Below are 21,164 nucleotides of genomic sequence, written 5' to 3'. Positions count from 1 at the left end.
GTGCCACGTTCTGCCAGGAACGAAGGCGATTTCTATGCTGAGCTGCTCTGAGGAGCAGCATAAGTGCTCAAACCAAAATAAGCTCCTCACACCTACAACACTTCTGAGAAGACTCATAAAATAAGACAAGATAAACCACGTTTTAGGCTAAGAAGTTCATGTGTGCTCACCAGAAGCAAGATGACAGATGTGCCTGTCTCCAGCCAGCCTCCTCCTCAGCCAGAAATAAAACACACAGCAAACACAGCCAGGCTGTTTGCTGTCATCCCTCATTGTTCAGATCTTTCAGGAGACAACACAGGTTCTTCAAACAAGCAAAACACTTCTAAAACTGCCCTGGAGCTGCAGTGCCTTTATGAAATGGCCTGGAAGAGACTCTGCATTTTGTGTTTTTCCATGCAAATGCTCTAAATAAAAGTGGGGAAGATTCCCTGGGGAAAGGCAGCAATATTGAGAGCTCTGGGCATTCTATGGAGGCTCTGTTTTCCAAACCCAACCCCTCTCCAGCAGATTTCTCTGCAGACACATCAAAATGTCACACCAGAGAATTTTATGGGTCAAATCATGCATGGCTTCACCATCCCATCTTTCCCCAGCTGCCAGGACCACCCCTGCAAGAGTTAAATTCTGATAAAAAGCAAGAAATTATTTCCAGCCCTTGGTTCAGCTTCCAGCTCAGTAAATAGCAGGGAAATTATTTAATGCAAATAAAGTACATTTGCACTATTCTTAACCAACAAAACAATCCAGCCTTGACCACCTCCCTCTCCCAGGGTGTTCAGCACACTGCTCTGGTTGTTAAATGCATTATTTCTCTCCCACCCACGGGAAACAGCAGATAAGGAAGGATTTAGAAATGAATGAGGTGGTCAGTGCCTCCTCAGATGAGACCTTTAAGTCAATACAAACAAACGGTGTGGCCTTCCTGTACTTCAGAGACAAAGATAAGCACATAAATAAATGAATACAGATGTTTTTTGTTCTTGCCTCTCCCATCCTCCTGCCTGCCTAATTGCCTGCAGTTTGTCTTTATGAATGTTTGTAGATTGGTGGGGTTGTTCTGGGTTACTGGTCACTGCAGAGGCTCCTGTTGTGCCCTGGGATCTGAGCAAAAAGGAAAAAAAAAAGTGGATTTTTCACTAATGATCTCTTAAAGTGCTCTCCACTCTACATTTTGGACCCCATGCCATGAATTCACATGAACAGTCTTTATTCCTCTTCCTGTTGAGCTGATGCTTGAGGCTGATCTGGTCTCTGAGTGGTGCCAGAGCCCGAGCACCCTTCACTGCACCTGGAAGCAGCAGAAACACCAGAAAAGCACCCCTGAACCTCTGGGGAACACCTTTAGAACACACAATTAACATTCTGCTCTCAGCTTCACAGAGCTCCTCAACTCCACTGTTGGGATTTACCGTCTCTACACTCCACCAGCCTAACCCAGAGGAAAAAGGTGTTTTAGCCAAGTAATTAAGCCCAAGGAGTGATCATGGAACCAAAAGTTAATCCAGAATTAGTTAAATCAGTGTCTTCACAAAGAAAGATGCTCCACCAATTTTAATTACAAGGCAGTGGTTCTGCTACCCTGAAAATAAGTGGCTTTATGAAATAATGAGGTTATTGTACTTCATTAACTGAGAAAAAATTAATTGGGTTCACAAGAAGAGCCACACTGTGCTAAGTCCAGCTTTGCCTTTCTAATACACAAATATCTGGGGGAAAAAATACACTTAAGGAAGGGAACATCATCCCTGGCAGCCAGGAGCATGGGGGTCACGTAAACAAACAGCACAAGCTCAGAGTTGGGCAGGAGAGGTAAAAAAGGAGGAGAAACAGGAAAGGATGAACTTCTGGAGCAGCATCTTCAGCCAGCACAGAGCAAACCCAGAAAAACTTCAGCCAGAATAATTTGGTTCCATGCATCCACTGCAAATTGTTCAAATTACCAACTTTATTCTGCAAATGAAGGGGAAGGGTCTCACCTGGAAGAAATTCAACTTTTGGGATGGGATATTGTCTCCTCCCCACATTTTGGGGGACAGTTTTGGGATCATGATTGAAAGAACAGGACAAACCCAATGAAAAACTCGTGTTTTGCAAGGTGCTTGTGGGATCGTGGTGGTTCCAGCTTTGTCCAACACCCTCCAAGCACCAGGAGATATTTTGTACCACCACCTAAAGGGTTTCACATCTGCTGGGACACTGCTCGAGGCAGAAAATCAAATTACTCCAGAATCAGAGAGAATAAGACAGAGGTGAAGCTGTTAAAAACCACCCATCAACCTAAAGGTCAGGGCCTCTGGCAGCAAAGAAAAAGAATTATTCCTGTGGTCCTCAAACAGATTTATCCTGGATATAAAGCAGGACCATTTACAGCTCAGCAAAATTTGAAAACTGGTAGTAAAGCACATTACAAGCTTTCTTAATTCAATTTTCCCTGGCATTTATTGTGGTTAATAAAATACCCAAATGTCATCGAGATTTATAAAAATGTATTTATAGGTTAATAAATGCGTAAAATGGATTATTCGGAAAAACAGCTTAGAGAAAGCCTGGCATCCTAAATGGATACAGATTTGGGGTTTGCTGCCTGTCAGAGGGGTAATTAGTGCTTATTTACACAGATTTTCCTTCCCTGTGAAAATACAGCCCTGAATTCAGAGTTCAGGCTCAGTGTTATCTCCACTGTGAACTTTTACGCACCAAAATGAAATAATAAAGGCTCCTCCGAAGATCCTTGGCAGCAGATTCTTTTGGGAATACAACCCTGCTTTAACCATAAACACCAAAATTCAGGATGAAGATTTTCCTGGGCTGAAATGGTGATAAACAGGGGAAAGAGACCCTGGTTTGAATTCAAGAAAATAACTTTCAATAAGAAAAATCCACATAAAGCATGCTGGAACAAGCCTGGAAGCACTGATGGGAGTGACAGTCTCTATTTCCATGTTTTTAGGAAGTATTTCCAGAGAGTAACTCAGATTTTTTGCTAAATAGGCACAAAATTTGAACTATTAATTGGCTTTTTCCAGCTGTGTCAAGAAACTCCTTTGGATGGTTCAGTGTTGAGGCTGTGTGCATATACACACACAAAAACCTGGATTATTTCCTTTCCTCACCTCTTAACGTGCTCTGCTATCCAAATATTCTCTGCTATCTAAAACTCTAAGTATAGAGAGAAAAAAATCTTTAAAGTACTATAAAAATAATAAAAATATAAAATAAAAAAATATAAAATACACACATATAATAGGAAAAAAACTACAAATCCATATTCATCTCAAGAAAGTTTTGTCCTTTTTGACCCATTTTTAACAAACCCTCCTGAAAAAGTCCTGTCAAATATTCAGTTTTCTCTCCCTGCTTTCATTCTGAATAATTCAAGTTCAGCCTTTTCATTGTTGTTTCCAGATCTCGGCCTTACCCCGAGCCAGAACTTCCTTGAAATAAACTTTAATGTGCTTTAATAATATCCCTGCTAATGCTGCTGATTGGCAAAGCTCTGGTTTTAACAACTGCTCCAACACTGAGTGTAACCAAAGCTTTTACTTGTAATTACTGCTCTGAGCTGAATTCTGGTACAATCCCATTTATATCCAAATTATTTGTAATGAACATTGGGCTGCACCAGACTAGAGGGCTACAGGTTTAAAAGAAAATGGATTAATATTTTATTTTCCAGCCATTTCAAATGCATTTCTGTAACTAATAAAGAAACAAAAAAGAAAACCACACGAGGCAGTTGCTATGATAATTGACTAAAAAGGGGATTTTCTAACTCACGGAGCACTGCATGAAGTTTTTTGTTCATTAGAGCACCGGTGCAGCAGAGATTTACAGACACAAACAGACACAATTTCAGGAAAAGCAGAGAGAGGGATGCACACACACAAATAACATAAAACACAGGAACTTATGGGACGTGCTGAGCCTTTTAAGCACTGAGAGGACAAACATTTCGAGGCACTCATCCTTCTAAAAGGTATTTAATAGAATGGAAAAGCCTCACGTTTCCCAGAAAGCTTTCATGTACAGCTCATCGTTTTTAGACAAATGCTTTCTGAGCCCTCACTAATGCAGTAAGTTATAAAAATTCTTGGCAATGCCGTTCTCATTCCAGAAGCTGCCATTTTTTAATTAACACTTCTGCATTATACAAGTAAAGGACACTGCTTTCCCCCCTTTTTTTTTCTTAATACCTTCATTTCTCTTACAACTTATCAGGGAATTACAGACATTTCCAGGCATTAGTCTTAAAAAACATTAGCAAAGAAACATTTCAGGCCCTTAATGCCATGAGTTTTTAGCAGGCACTGAGCTTTTCCAAAGCCAAAATAAAACTCGAAATGTGCTACTTTAACTTGCAAACCAAATATCACAACGAGGCCAGTTAAAAATTTTGCTTCTTTCAGCAAGGCTCTAGTCCACAAACACATCCCCAGATTCTCAGTCAAGGGAAATATCCAGTCCTGGGGAGCGCAGCACAACTCCCAGGAGGTAAAACACATCTCATAAGTAAGAATTTTATTATTCCAGAAATTTTATTATTTCAGTCCAGGACTGAAAGTTTCCACTTCCTTTCCAAACCTTCCAAGACACACAGACATCCTGGAAGTGCCAACTATCTTTTTTCCAAGCTGAAATGGAGATTGCTGGGATGGACGATGACCACCATTCCCACACTTTTATCACAGCCAGCTCAATTATTTCAATTATTATTATTATTATTACTTTTAGAAATGTTTCCTCATAGTGCCACAGAGATGTGGGGGTGGGAGCCCAGGGGTCACTCCTGCCCTCTCCAGACCTTTAACTTGCTTGGGATTTTGAGCTACAAAACAACCCCCAAATTTTTAGCTTCCCTTCTTTCCTCCATCTGCAGTCCCACTTTCTAATTAGCTTTAATTATGATTTGCACTATCAGGCTTTGGTCTTGTCCCCAAGTGTTCACCCATCCCTTGGGGCTGACGATAGCAGGGAAGGGGAGATTCACTCCAGAACTCCCAGGAAATGTCACAGTCACAAAAATTTCACTGTCAGAAAAAGTTAAGGTTTATTCAAAGCCCTTTTTTTTAGAGACAAAAAAAGTGAGACTGGAGATTCCACAAACTTTTCTTGGCAGCTTCTGGGCCTTTTAAGTGACAGCTTTTCTAAGGCAGTCAAACAAGAAAGTGCTCACTGCAGCCTCCCTCTCTCTGTGCAACGTTTTGCCTCCAGACTGAATTAAATATTCTGCAAACTCTACTTTTTTTTTGGAATGTCTTTCAAGAAAAAGGGGTAAATTTTTAGATGATCCAATTAATTTAGTCAGAACATGGTTATCCTAATTAATCCTGCATGATTCAAAGACTATTTATGCACCACAGCTGCAAGCATACAAAAATGTATTTATCCTAAAAAAAAAACCCTTAGAAAAGAAAGTTTCCTGTCTTGGTCCAAAGTCCATTTGACCCACTGGAAAAATACCACCAATTTGGAAGGAGGTTTTTAGAGCAATTTGCATTATTTTTAGGAAAGATTATCTTAAAGCCAAGATTCTGAAAGACTCTTCAGAAGTCTAAAGCACCACTCGAGACCAAGTCACAAAAGCTTTCTGCAGACAAAATTCTCATTACAATCAGCAGGGGTTTGCTCTCCTAATGAATATTTGAGTGAACTGATTGGAGTGCTCAGCTTTGGAGGTGGTTGGTGCACAAGATCTTCTTGACTCGATGATTTCCCTGCAATACACAGCATTGAGCTCTTGGAAAACAGCAATTGTGGCAGGGCTGAAAAGGGTGGAAATGGGTGAAGTTCTACCCAGAGTAGCTCTCTCAAGTACAAATTGTTCTTACTTCAATGACACCGCTGAAAGTTCCCATCAAATAAATGATCCAACTGTTCTAACTCCTTCAAATAATACAGACAGGCTGGAATTCTTACCCTCTTGTGCAAATAAAGTCAGAGAAAAAGAAATTAAGGAGTTCTTGTCCTCTTAAAATCTGCCTTGATTCAGAGCAAGATAAAGTCGTGATCCAGAGCAGCAATAAAGGGAAGCTGAGTTACAGTCTGCAATAACCAGATCCCACAGTGGAAGCTCTTCACAGTTCCTGTCATTCTCAGCAGATAACAACAACCAGCCCTGGGTTTTAATGAATAAAGGGCAAATTGCATTTGTTCAATTAAAAGCATTTCTGTCTGTGCACCACCCGAGATCCTCAGCACATAAAGCGATGGCACCGAGTGTCACCACGGTTTTTATTGGCTCCATCAAAGCACTGAACCGGGTTAGGGTGATTTTAGGAGCTTTCAGACACGTGCACTTGAGCAGTGGGACTCTGTGTCAGTCCATCCCAAACTCCCATGGAGTTGGAGAAGTGTGAAAAACTGGGATCAGACTCCAGAGGTTCCGAACAGGTTTTAACCCCGCGCAGACCCTGGGGGATGCTCTGTAAGGAATCGTCCCCCTCATCCAAATTCCTGCTGAGTGGTTTCAGCCCTTGTGCTCTGGAATTGGCCACTTCTCAACACAAAGTGCCAGAGCTGCCCCGTGGGTCATTCCAAGTAGCACGGGGTGGTCTCTGAGTCCTTCCCAGCCCACCCTCCTACACCCCAGAGTTCCACAATCAGCCAGTTTTGCCACCAAAGCCAATACAAAACCCTTCTGCCTCCTCTCCCCCTCTTCATTCCTCTTCCCCACACTCCAGTTTATATCCTGTTCTCCTGCAGCTACTTTTGCTGGGCTGTTTCATCAAGTGGATCATTAAAAACAACATTTCTCTGATTATATTTATTTAGTTTTACTTATTTAAATAGGTTGCTTCTCCAGAAAGGTCGCTCGCTCTTATTTCTCCTTTTTTCCCCCATGAAACAGAAAATATTTTAGTACATTCTTCTATTTAAACAAGCACAGTAGATTAATTAATGTATTTAGTCTCTGGAAAGCTTCTAAGTTCTGTCTAGCAGAAAGTGGCCATGAAATTTTCTAGTTTTTTCCCTGTAATTAGGCATAATAATTAGCACAATAATGCCCTTGTTAACATCCCTAATTATATGCAACTAGTGCATCAATAGCTCCTAGAAGGAAGCTGGTTACCTTTCCCATCTCCTGTGGGCACAGCAAACCAGGATCCTGTGCTGAGCAAGGACAGGCTGCGGAGCCAGAAATCAAACAGCAAAACTCGTCAGTCTAAAACAGCCCCAACATCAAAACCACTCCTCGGGAAAGTCATAAAATAGCTGCCAGCCAGGCAAAAGAAACGTTCAATAAACCCTCTACATCAAAAGCAGCACCAGGTTCTCCCAGAACTCAAGTTTTGCCACTTGTTCTTTCGGACTCATTAATCAGCTCCGGCCTGGCCGCAGGTCCTGCCTCGGCTCTGACGACATCAACCCAGGGACCTCTTACATTTTTACATTTTCAGAGCGTCCTGCCCTGTCACCGAGCTGCTCAGGTTAGCTCTGCTGGGAGGCTGGCTCATTCCAGGAATAGAAATTAATTAATCAGTGTATTTTCCGCCCCCGTGCCAGGAAAAACATCCCTGATTAAAACGCCGCGCTCAAGAACTCGCAATCACTGCCGACACCGCTATTGATTAAATGGAAGCCTTGTGAGCACTTACTCATTTTAGAGGTGGATTTATTTCGTTCTTCTCAAACTCCTTTGTTTTAATTAAAGGGTGTGTTCTAGACATGCTGTTATTATATATTGAGAACACCTCTGTAAGACTAAACTATCTTTGTGGGGAAAAAAGAGTGCTTGAGGATGATGGAGGCATTCATTCCACAGCTGAAATCAGTCTGGAGAGCAGAATGTCTTGGAGGCAGTCACTGAAACTTGCTGTGGGAGCTCCAAATCCATCTACAACTCTGCTTCCAGACAGAAAAAACGCTTCAAACATGACAAGTTGGGGCACCCCAAATAAATCCCACCGAGACTGCAAAGCCAGCAGTCTTTGCACCTTACCTGGCTGACATCACTTAAATGCAAATAAAGAAAGGAACAATCTTTTGGTTCCAGTCTCCATTAGCAGTCGTCCTCATACACTTGGTACACTCAAATTCCATGTTGTCCTTTCCATATTCCGTGGGATAGGACATCACACTTGGCCCTGCACCTTTTCACATCTCACTGCTTTCCTTTGTATCTTTACGGACACAAATTCACCAATTCCTTTTGAATTTTGAAAATACAAGACATTAATCCTCACATATTCCATTATAAGGAAATCATGCTAAATTAGCCCAATAATTACAAATTGTGAATTATCCAGTCAGGTCTGATAGATGAGAGCTTGAAACACTTTTGACCTTAAATACCTCATACATTTCTCAGTATTTTACTTATAGTACAATTGCATGGAATCCTCTGGGAAGACGATTCCTATAAATGTACATTCTTCAGTTATTTTGCCATTTTTAACTTACCAAAGCCACACAACTCTTCCCAAGATGTCTAGAACATTTCCAAACCTCCGTGTGCATAAATTAGTGGTTCTGCATAAGGCAGCCCTAATTTATGCACTCACTATGGACCCAATTAGTTCCTCTGTACCAGAATGCCAAACAGATTTCCTTAATAAAGCAAAACGGATCACATCTAATGTTTATATAGAACACCGTGCTTTAACTCTGTCACTTTGTGTCACCAACTCCAGACTTTGAGAAAGGAATTCTCAATCAGCAGGGACACCTTTCATCATCCCAGGCTGCTCCAGTGTCCAGCCTGGCCTTGGACACTTCCAGGGATCCAGGGGCAGCCACAGCTGCTCTGGGCACCTGTGCCAGGGCTGCCCACCCTCACAGGGAAGAATTTCTTCCCAATATCCAATTTAAATCTCTCCCACAGGATGAGGCTCTGTGATCTCACCCTCCTCCTGCCCAGAGCAGGCACCCTCTGTGGGCAGGAGGTGATAACCTGGTATCAGACAGCTATCAGGGACTCAATATCTTGATTACTCTCTTGGTAATATTTTAACCACTGCAGCCCAGCTGGTTTCACTCTTTGGTTGAGGCTGAGCCATGCCTGAGTGCTCACAAGCTGAGGCTCCACCAGGGAGCTGAGAGTAATGTGGTGAACTGGGAGAAAAAACAAAATGACGTTTGTGCCTTTGATATTTCTCACTCATACTGGGAAGCAGAAACCCTGCCAGGCATCTCTGTGCTGTGGTGATTCTGCTTCAGCTCCTCTCTCTGCATTTATAACCTACTTGAGGCATCTCCCATGAATTTATTTTGCCAAGTTTTGGCTGCCCCAGGTGCCAAGAGCATCACGGAAAGCACCAGAGACCACATCAATGTGGTCAAATCCTGGGAAGGTTTAACTGTGTTCAGGTTTGCACAGTTAAATCTCAACCAAAATATTGACATCAAGCAGTGCTTAATCAGTGTAAACCAGCTTTTGTCTGTGAAGTGGGCCATAAACTGATAAAGAAACCAAGTGAAGTGGGGAACAGCTTCCCTGCATCCTCTGTGAGAAGAGTCATTTAAGACACTGCTGTCCCACAGGAAATATGTTTACAGGGGCTGTGAGCAAAGCCATGCCTGATGTACAGTGGCAGGATGAAGTGCACTACATCACTTCATATGACAAGCAAATAATTTTTCACCTTTCAGGCATTTATTTCAAGCAGATTAATCAAAATGAGCTGTTTTGCTTTTTATGGACACCTAAATCAGTTAAACCCTTCTACCGAACAAACTCTAGTCAAGACTCTGATAATAAACTAAATTCATATAAACATTTTACAGCAGAATAACAAAAAAAAATCACATTATTTTTATAGTTCTAATGAGAATCATATACCACCAGAAATGATGTAAAATGATCCACCTGCAATAGAGTTGATCCAGTGAGTGCTCATATTTTACATCCCACAGATCCCTTCCAGCCCCAAATGATGCAAAATCCTGGCTAAAAACCACGCATATTTTGGTTCAGGTATGGTTTGGTTTAAGTGTACAACTTTGCAATGAAGTTTGGCATTCTTTAAGCAGAGGGCAGTATTACATCAGGAAATGGTTATTAAAGTTACCTGCTGCACAGCATGTGAGATTACAGCTCTGCAATTTAACAGACATATTCCAGGTAACTGATTTTATGGATATATAAAGTTTCAGAAACTTCAGCTATATTCAATTATGACAGAAAATTATAGCCAGGAGAACACTGCAGCCTCCTCCTATACTTTGCTAAGAATAAAAAAACCCCTTCTTGTCAATGCATTGTTTTACTTTGACCAAATCCCTTTAATCCCAGAGGGTTTACCCTTCTCTCCTCAAATTAGCAGTACATGAAATATAAATATACCAGCTACTCTGTCCATTTATCCTCTAAATCCACATGTGCTCCCATCCCTCCTGGACCTGGCACTGCAATCCTCTGACAGGAATAACTCCTCTGAGCATCCTTTGATGCTCTGGTCCTTTTGGTTCCTGCAATCCCCAACCCTGCCCCTCTTAATGGCAAAATGGGAGCTGAAAACCCAGGCAGGAGATAAAATTCCCCAGCCTTAGAACTTTTCCTCCTGCTTTGACATTTGTGTAACATTCAGAGGCCTCTTGCTCACACAGAGATGTTCCTCTCCTCCAGCCAAGCACTTCAGATGGGAAGAATTATCTATTCCTCACTGACATCTTCCACTAAATGGAACATTTAATTAATTTGGTCCTAGGCCAGTCTGATCTCTTTTGCTCGCATGAAGACGAACAGGACTTGTAACTCTCTGGCACCGTTTCTTCTCCTCCTCCTCCTCCCCCTCAAAAGGAACTTTAGTTGTTTACAGAATAGATACAAGAAAATCCAAGCTGCTACAGTGACACATCATTAGTTAAAAATACGCCACAGCATAAAGAGCTTTAGTACTGAGAGCGCATCCGAATGCGGAATTACACGAAAATGGCTTAGGAAGGAAAATGAAAGTCATCTGGAAAGTGGTGATTTTTCCTGCTACAGGCTGGAACAGAACAAAAAAGACTGAAAGCACTTTGTGCTACTGCAGAAAGCCAACTTTAGTGCAATTAACCAAGTCGAAAATACAGTGTAAAGGGTTATAAAAATACTTGAAATGTATTACCAGCTCTAAAATGCAGATGGTAAACAGAGGGCATGAGGAGGGGGGGAAGGTCTCAAAAGCAAACCCAAAGTGCAGGTCCCTGGCCAGAGCCAGCGTAACCAGCAAAGACAATTTGTGATCTGCAGCGAGTTGCAGGAAGTACTGAAGACAGAGAGGTGGAAATGCAGCAGAGATGAGAGGAGCTCCAGGGAAGATTCCTGTGCAGAGCCCAAAGCCAGCGGGGCTGAGAGCCACAATGAGCTGGGACTGCACAGAGCACAGCACAGGGAGCCAGGCTGAGCCCCACAGCTCGGCTCAAAACCACAGAACCTCCAGAGCTGGGAGCTCTCTGAGAGAGAGAAGGGGCTCAGCCCCTGCCTGAGCTTGGTGTGATGCTGTCTCATGGCCCCAAGCTGCTGGGGGCTCAGAGAGAGCCCAGGTTCTCATCTCAGGACAGAAATGTGGGCAGAGACCCTCTGAAATAAACCACACCTTGGTTTGAAATAGAGCTCAGACTAAAAGAATTCATTGAAAAGCAGCAGGTGAAATGTAATCAGGTAATGGCAGCTGTGCAACACCTGCAGAAAGGTTTGGGCTGGAAGGGACCTTAACTTCCACCCAGTGCCACCCCTGCCATGGCAGGGACACTTCCCTGCACACTGTCCCAGAGCGCTCCAAGTCCCATCCAGTCTGACCTTGGGCACTTCCAGGGATCCAAGGGCAGCCTCATTTCCCCTGTGCCAGGTGCCCCACCATCCTCCCAGAGAAGAATTTCTCTGATTAACCAATCTTCCACCTACTGACATCAGAGCAACGTGGTCCCAAGCACACCCAAGGCATGTGGAATGCTGGAAAGCTGAAGATCAGACAGTTTAAGATCTTGGTACATAAAAAGAAATTATGAACAATATAGACCTGTAGCTGTACCAAAAGGAATTACCAATATGAAATTGTCAATAGTGGGGGCTTCAGTTCCAGGGGCGTAACAAAACACAGCCCACTGCAGCTTCAGTGCTGCCAAACAAGTCACCAAGAAAAAGTGAGGGAGATGCTCTAGTGACATTTTAAAGGGGAAAAAAAAACCCCAGAGGTAGCTCTAATCATCATCCTCTGACGAGGTGTTTTAATTCTAGGATAACAGACTGTGGCAAAACCTAAATAAAAACAAAGAAAATCAGGACACATCTGTTCAGCATGAAAACGTTTTTTTCCCCTGTCTGCTTCCTGTGGAAGAAAAAAAGACTTCAAGGACTGTGCTGGAGATAAGATCTCCTGTATCAAAGCAGGTGATTCAGTAGAATTGTGATAATTCTTGTGGAATGAGAGGAACGAAGATTAAGAGGAAAATGAGGAAATAAGAGATCTTTGAACTACTTTGAAGTAGGGCACTGAAAAGCTGATCCAAATTCCCATTAACTTCGGTAGTGCATGAAATGCAGTTTACTGCCTGTATGGCTCCATGTTCTGGAAATTCCAACAGTGGGCAGTTAAACTGTGGAAATACACGGATTACAGGCAGGGACAAGCAGCACAGCTCTGCATGCTCAGAGCTGGCAGTGAGTCAGCAGCACAAAGGAAAATACACATCTAATAGGAACAGGGACACAGGAAAGGACTGGTGGCCAGGAGTTGTTTGGTGTGAAGAGGAATGAAAATAGTGGCTGTGAGACTGAAGTGATAACGCCTAAAAGATTTAGAAGTGGTGAGGGAGCTGAAGTGATGAGAAAAGAGCAGAAGGAATTACAGACTGGAGACAAAAAATGAGTCATATTCCAATTCCTTCTCTATGCCACATGGTGTATTGAGGACAGCTGCCACTCAATAAATCCTAAAATAACATTTTACTAGAAAACTTTGAGCAGGGCAGTTGCACTGCATCACCTCTACAGATCCCTTCTGAATTCAACAAAAACCACCAGAATTTGCAACATGGTATAGGCAGATTAATAATTTAAAAAGAACATTAAGAGAAATCAAACAAAATATGTATTTCCAAGTAAGAAGATAAAGATGTAGTTCTTAAAATGGTACAAACAGGAACAATGATCAGTTTGAATGAATTAAACCAAAACCATCTTATTTTCCTTCTCAATGAGGACAGCTGTGATCCTGAAAAACTAAGACTCAAAATTCAAAGAAAAAAAGTTCAAAATTGACCCTAAGGAATATTTCTCCTCCCTTCAGTTGGCAGATGGATCCTTTGAAGGAATTAATCCATTTGCCAAACACTTCCAGGAGGACAAGGGATGCAAATTTTCACCCAAGACCAACATAAAGACAGAAAAATCAGGGAAACATTTCTTGAGTGACTCACACTCCAACAACTTTATGCAGAATCACATCTATCATATTTTTATTGATAATTAAAAGGGTGACAAAATCAATTGTAGCAAAGATGAGACTAAACATTTTAATCCGCAAAAGAAAGATTAATCTGAATTCTAGATTTCCTGAAGAACCTTTGTGTCTGTTTGAGTTGTTCATTTTGAAGCATCAAAACTTTTAAAAAGGATGAGTAAAATCAAAGTGTGCCACAGTGAACCATGAGGGGTTGGCAGTATAAGGTGGTTCATCCAGACATTCCTTTAGCTTGGGGTTTCCTAATTTATAGCCATGTTTCTCAGTATCACAGAATCCCAGACTGGTTTGGGTTGGAAAGGACCTTAAAGCTCATCCAGCTCCACCCCTGACACCTTCCACTATCCCAGGTTGCTCCAAGCCCTGTCCAACCCACCCTTGAATCTGAGCAGAGTTCAATGCCACTGGTATCAAAGCTGGCAGCAATAATTCCATGTGCCACAATTCCAGCACCAAAACAAACCCTCATGTTTGCCAGTTTAGCATTTTTTTTGCCTTATGAGGATGTGGGTTAAAAGGAGCATGAGAGATGCACTGTCAGTACACCTCATTTTCATCTGTAAAGTAAATGTTTAATATTCCAGGAGTTGGAAATTAATTTCCTAAATGTTAATTGATGCTATTTCAAATCGCTGAGGGCACATTGAAGGCATTTCAAATGATTAACACAAGATTTGATGGCAAAGAAGCCGTTTCAGTAATGGCCAGAGCCACAGCCATTCCTCCTGTCCCACCTGCAGCAAGAAACGCTCACTGAAAACCAAGTGAAATGGTGGAATTTAATCTGACTAAAATCCAACCATCTCCAAGCTGATTTGGTGTCCTTCACTTGAGGACAGAGCTGCTTCTAGGGGTGTTTCAGGCTTTTTTTGGATTTGCACCGTGGACATCATGGATGACACAAGTGGAGGCTGCTCAAGCCACTCAGCCCCTCACGAGCTCATCCTTAAATAACCAAAATTATTAAATAGTCCAAATAACTTAAGGAAAACACCATCATAAAAATCCCCCAATTGATTTGCAGCCCCACAGCCCGAGCAGCACTCCCAGGGGGCGTTCCTGTTCCAGCCTGCAGGATAAACCACAACTCTCACCCCAAATAATCCACAGAAAAGTGTCAGCGCCTGAAGAGTGAGCAGCACTCCAAACTCTGAGGTGTGCTGGGGAAAACTCATCTGTCTGGGAGGAAATGGGGACTCTCCTGGCTGCAGCACCACCACTCCAGCATTTTTCAGGAGCTCTACACTCACTTAAGCACCCCTCGAGGCAGCAGCCACCAAGAGATCCGGGATGACGGATGTTCCGTCTCCAGCAGCAAATCCTACTGTGATTTTAATTTAATTCCAGCAGCCATTTTATTTTTTTCCAGAGCCTCTCCACTCTCTATTTCCTCCTTGCTCCCAGTGATTCAGCAGTTTATTCCTCACTACACTAATCCCTCCATAAGACAGTTTCTCATCCCTTTCAAGCAGTGCTTGGGCCAGCAGCTGCCCGTATCGCTGGTGTTTGGGGCTCTCTTTTTTTTTATTAAATAGTATTTTATCTCAGATATGCTTTGGTTTTCAGGCTCCACCATTTTTTCAGCCATGAGGAGCATCATAAGTCCTCACAATGCACGGGTCCATTCTCTCAGCTCAGCTGATGACAGCACTGCAGGAATTAAAAAAAAGGAGATAGAAAAATGGAAACCTGGAGCCCAGAGGATCAGAAACCAGCAGTGACACCTGGAACCTAAACCAGCTAGAAATGTTCTTCAGAATATCTGGAAAACAGATGTTTGCTGTTTACAGGGGACTCCACAGAACTGCCAGCTCTCTGTTTGAGTCACTCACCTAAAAGGTGCAGGAATTCAGTGAACAAGAGAAAAAAAAAATATAGGGAAAACAATCTGTGAGGACCCACCTGTGCCAGCAGCTCCTATCATTCACTAACATCTTGGAACCCAGGCTGAAACATCTTGACCCAGCTATTTAGGCAGAGAGGCTTAAAACTCAGTCTAGTGACTTTTTATTGTAGTAATGAACAGTTTAAAAACACCATAATTGCTTCTGACCATAATCATCCAACAGCCATGAGCTGTTTATCTCAGAAAAATTAATCCTCAAAGGGTGACCCTCATGTCCACAACGTGTTCTCAGTCATGAAGAGTGATTGATAAGTTATTCCAAGCCAGTCCACAGAACCACTGGTAGAGGCATTTTATCATCAAAGCTCCTTTGCCCTTAATCAAAGGCTAATTCAACATGAAATACTTAAATATGGGCTGCATCACAAGATAAAGTTAGCAACCTTGAAAAGGTTGGGAAATGGCAATTTGCACACACAAACACAAGATTGAGAACTCCCATCATAACCTGCCTCATCAATCACGAGCAGCAGTGGCTTTAACAGGACTATTTCCAGAGTATATTAAACTTCACGACATCTTAACCTTCTTGTAAGGCCACAATAATCTCTTCTACAATATCAAACAAGTGCAGAAGGGCAGACTTGCCTTGTGCCAAAGTACTCCTTGTGTCAGATTTCAGAATTAACAGCCTTCCCCAGACATTCCTTGGTGTCATTTCAGCCCCATATTCCCACTCAGGGAACACAGACAACATATCTCACACATACTCCAAAAGAAAATACTCTGAAATGCTGGAATGAGGCACATCCCTTGACCTGTTTATTACCTGTTCTTCCAAAATCTTTGTAAGGAAAAGATCTGGCCAGGCACCTGTGACTCAACTCAACCTTATCCTGAGTTTCGTTCAAGTATTTATCATGATCTTAGGGTGGAAAATCAAGTCATGAGACTCCATCCCAAATATTATTCAAGTTTAAAAAAAATAAAAAAACAGCAAATCCAAATACTCCAAATCTGAAGCAAAATGCAGATTCTGCAATAATTAATTACAATCAGGGTTCTATCAAAAAGCTGCCATTTCACTCTGCTTCAAAGCCAGGATGTTCTCTCCCAGCTCCTCTAAAAAACACAACTTAATCCACCACAACATGGAAGTTTTGGTGATTCAGTTTATTAAATTACTTTAGAACAGCTGTCCCTGTTTTAATTTTGGGGGTTTTTGGGCAGCATGAGGAACCCAAATGATAGGGGAGAAGGAAGCGGCCAAGGAAAGGGATGGCAGAGAGGCACAGAGGGTGAAAAGCAGGATAAGGGAATCAGGCTGGATGCAGGAGATAATAACGAGGAAAAGAAAGGACAGCAGATTTTCAGAGGATTGGGAAAAGAGTAGGAGGACATGGTGGCAGACACATCTGACAATGAGGAGCCAGGGAAGGAGGACAGTCAGGGATCCTGGGAAGCAGAAGGATGCCTGGAGATCACAAACAACCCTTGTCTTTGAAGGAAGGATCTAAAAATTGCATGTTGGAGGCAGTTCAGTGTCCATCCAAGTAATCCTCTTACACGCTGACCCCCAGCACTTCCAGCTGAGCCTGTTCCCACCTGGAGGGAGCAGCAGAGCCAAGATCTGCCAGACACAAATAATCACACACCAGGCAAGGGGGAAGCTGCCAGTGGACAAAACCAGTCCCAATCTTGTCAAACCGTGCCCTAAAACCAGCTGCTTTTCAGACTCTGCTCATCAGAATCTCCTTTTCCACAGCTCTTACTTACCCAGCACATTGGGTTTTAGGACATTTCTCCAGCACAACTGTGCATTGTCTGCCGGTAATAATTCTAATTAAAATTACACTCTAAGCCTGGTTGTGGATACAAAGCACAGATGCTACAAACTCTAAGAGGACTGTTGGCCTGTCACTGTTTTAATTAGCTTGACAGGTAATCAAGTAGAATTTTGTAATTACACCACTACAACACACAAATGTTTCCTTTCAAATCCCTACTTCTGGAGCCGCTTTGGTCAGCCACAGCCAGTTCTGAGCCACAAGACCAGAAGCAAAAGCCCAAACGTGGCTTCCTCAGGGCCTGGCTTTGACTCAGCAAGGCCCATGTGCTGCTGAGGAGCGCGGGAGAGAAACTCCTGCCCTCCCCCAGAGATGAAATACGTGTAAAAGCTGAATCTGCAGTCCCTAAATGTGTCATTTTGTCAAGTACAGCAGAGTGTGTGACCACTTTTCCCTAAAAAACACGCTGTGCTTGCTCTCTGAGAGCACGACGCCGGATCCCAAGGCTCGCTGCCACCGGGCCAGGGGCAGGCTTTAGACACACAAAGTTCACTTTTCAGGATATCTCAGCAGCTTGGATGACATTGCTGTTCCCACTTCCCACATGCCCTAAGAACCCAATTCTGCCTCGTGGTGCTGTTCCCAGAGCCAAACATCCCACAGGGCACTGCTGACCTTTTAATGGCTCACATTGACCAAGTGCTTCCCCACATCAGCTTTTATTTCAAATACCCCTTCACTCCCAATGCACTGATGCTTTTTGGGGCTACCTAAAAACAGAGGCCAGGCAGAATTAAGGGAATAAAAAGCAGTTCTGTTCATTGAAGGCCTGCAGGGACATTTAGGGCAGACAAAGCCCCCCAGGGGCTGCACCCAAAAATGGGCCACAGGTTTCACACTTTTATAAGTTTGGTCCATTTGCATTTTGGGGGTTGATTTTCCAATTCCAGCTGCAGGTAATGAAGTCATTTAGCCCAAGTTTGCTGCCCCAACTCCCTTTTGTTTCCATCTCTCAGGCCTGAGGCAGTGAGGTGTCCTTGATTGCCAGGCCTGGAGAGGAATTGCTGTGTCTGCCCAAAGTGGGGAAGCAGCAGCTGGCACTGGGTGTGGAGTTTGGAGTTCTGCACTAAAGAACTGCAGGGTTACAAATAGATAGAAAATATAAAAACTAAAATCCTAATGCACCACCAGAGTGGAGGAATTTAACCCAAATTCCAGTCACATCCTCACTAATGAGGAGTGTTTACCCAAGAGTTAAAGGCTCTGTAAACAGAAAGCAATTTCCATCCTCCTGTCTGGGGTGGTGTCAGCATTAGCAAACCATTACCAGCGTGCCCAGAACTGTCTGCTCCAGTCCTCCACACTTCCTATCAAACTGGCATTTAAGGATTTGGAATGCAGAACACAAGGCTGCAGCCTAAAAATAATATCCTGAGATTTGATCCTGCACTTCTTATTCAGGCTCAATTAATCAAGGTTGCCTAAGTCTTCAGAAGTACTTTTCATCAGCAGATTGGAAACACTTCCCACATGAAATGGGGATCAGTGTCTACTTTTTACTGTGGGGAACCTGAAAATGAGATTTCACCTGAGAAAGAGCTCTGAGGTTAATTTAGGAGTACTGTCCAAAGGGATGAAGAGTCCATTATTCAAAGTTATCTTTTATATTAAGAAATAAGCTTTTCCTTTCAGACCACTAGAAAGACTAGAAAGTGATCTATCACAGGATTTATCATGCTGTCTTTGAAAACCTCACACCAAGATAGCACATTCCAAAAGAGCCAGGCTGAATGAGAATATTTACTTGATCTCCATCTTCAGTTTTCATTGTGAACACCACCCAGGACTAAGGAAGAGCTCCCAAGAATTAAGAAATTAAATATTTTTGTCAGAAACCATCTGTAGTCTCTCTGAACAGATAAAGTAATAATGTCTAAAACTAAGAAAACAATTACTTTTCAAATAATTGTAAATTCTGAAAACATCTTGTTCTCCTTCGGAAACAACACAATTCAGACTTAAAAGCATGTTGGAAAAAAACCTCCTCAAGATAATTTCAGGTTCTATAGAACAAAACTCACCTCTCCACTAACAAGATTGATTCCCTTTGACATTCAAACTGAGAGGCCATTAAGAAAATTTGAGTTCAGAAACACCACAGGTTTTTTTGACTAATTCAATTGCAGAGTCAATCATTCAATGATTAATTAAACACCAATTTTGAAAATCTCTTGACAAGAACAGTAAGAGCCTAACCAGAAAAAAAAAAAAAACAACTCTGAAACATTATTGATAACAAGATATCAATATCCTTTTGAAAAAGACTCATTCTGTAACTTCCATACATCCTGTTAAATATATATAATTTACAATTTTACATTTACAATAACAGCTGAAGGCAAAGTGTTCCACATTTTCCATAAACCTTCCAAAGTAGAATTGCATAAATACAACATATACACACCCCCTAAGAACTTAAACGAAGATTTATATATTCTTTATAAAAGGGAAATCAAAACCCCCTGTCAGGGCACAGAGAAACTCCAGGGCAAATTCTTTAAAGCACAAACAACACAAAGGAGATTCTGACATTCAATGCAATGATATTAAAAATAAGGAGAAATTAGCACCAACACATCAGAATTAGGATTAAAGAACTGTTACCTTCTCCAGTGCATGGTATGTAGCCTTCAGTCAAATTTCCAATACCTGTAAGAAGAAATTCAAATGGAATGTTGGTTATACAGATATTTTCAGACACTAAATTAATTCTCTGTTATTGTTAATTTGTTTTACAAGGAAAGAGGCTGCCTTGCATTACTTTTATTTGCTATTAAAGTGCCACGGGACAACAGCAGTAACCTGGTCAGATCCTTTTCCACTGCTTGATTCAGTTCCCCCCAATCCATGAGATCTCTTCTCCAGAGCCCCCAGACCCTGCACACCACCCTGGGGTTCAACCTTTCCACCTGGGACCACTCAAACCTTGATTTTTCCACCTCTGACTCCACTGAAGGCTGAAGCTCTTCCTCTGATAACTCAATGCAGCTCTCAGCTGACAAAAAACCAACCCAAATCCCACAAAAAGGCTGAGGCACAGCCATTTCCCATTAGATCATCCAAACCAAATTTATCCTAATAAAATTGGGAAAAAAACAAGGAAAAACCAGGAAAGTTATTCAATACATGCTTTAAACCTAGAGCTTCACATGTTTGGTAGCTGGGTATGGGTCACACAGAGAACATATGGCAAATAGAGATGATGTTTATGAAAGCAGAAGTCAGTGGGCACCAGAAATGCAGCAAAAATGATACAATATAAGGAAATATAAGATTTATTTTTTTTTTTTTTCACTATCAACACATCCCAGATAGGAGAGGCACAAAAGGAAGTCTGACATTTTGCCTGAAGATAAGCACCCGTTTCCTGGGCTGTAGCTTGAATTCCAGTTTCATGAGATGAAATCACAACAAGAGGACACCCCTGCTCCTGGAATGGTTGATGGCTACCAAAGTCCCTGAAAATTAGATATTGAGAAGAAATTCCTCCCTGTGAGGGTGGTGAGGGGCTGGCATGGAATTCCCAGAGCAGCTGGGGCTGTCCCTGGATCCCTGGCAGTGCCCAAGGCCAGGTTGGACAGGGCTGGAGCATCTGGGACAGTGGGAGGTGTCCCTGCCATGGCAGGGGTGGCACTGGCTGGGCTTTAAAAATCCCATCCAACCCAAACCTTTCTGGGATTCCATGGATACAAAAAGCTGCTACACCACGTTCTGTACTGGGGAATTGCATCCCTGGTAGTCTAAAGGGATATTTTGCCTTCATTTATCATGGATGTACCACTCCCACCCCTCAGCAGCTCTGAGCAAGGACGTGTTCTGACATCTCCCAGCCTGAGAGCTCCGCTCACGGACCAGCTCCCCGCGGCTTGCACAGCTCTATTTTCCACCTGCATTTGCTGGAGGGAAGAGCTCCCTCCCAGTTCAGGAGACCTGGAGGGGAACAGGTGGGATCCAGTGCCAGCCCCGGGTCTGGGAAAGCTTTTCCATGAGAAACAGGCTGGAGGCAGGCAGAGCCAGATGGAGCCCCACCGAAGTGAGCACAGCGCTGGGGAGAGCGGGTAAATATTTGACATTCGGAGCTAC

General features: G+C 42.6%; 1 protein-coding gene across 1 annotated transcript in view; it reads right to left on the bottom strand.

Moving 5' to 3' along the window:
- Window positions 1-21,164, bottom strand: part of LOC102105551 (contactin-4) — a 267,243-nt gene that overhangs the window by 210,215 nt on the left and 35,864 nt on the right. Inside the window, exon 2 of the mRNA XM_088061668.1 lies at window positions 19,686-19,730. The gene's annotated coding sequence lies outside the window, so the exon portion shown is untranslated. The remainder of the gene's footprint in view (window positions 1-19,685; window positions 19,731-21,164) is intronic.

Source organism: Pseudopodoces humilis, chromosome 13, assembly GCF_049639895.1.
Source record: "Pseudopodoces humilis isolate 2021_Gansu_Grassland_sample_001 chromosome 13, ASM4963989v1, whole genome shotgun sequence".
In the NCBI taxonomy this organism is placed as follows: Eukaryota; Metazoa; Chordata; class Aves; order Passeriformes; family Paridae; genus Pseudopodoces; species Pseudopodoces humilis.
The sequence above is the reverse complement of the archived record's forward strand: the minus strand, read 5'-3'. Positions and strand labels throughout refer to the sequence as shown.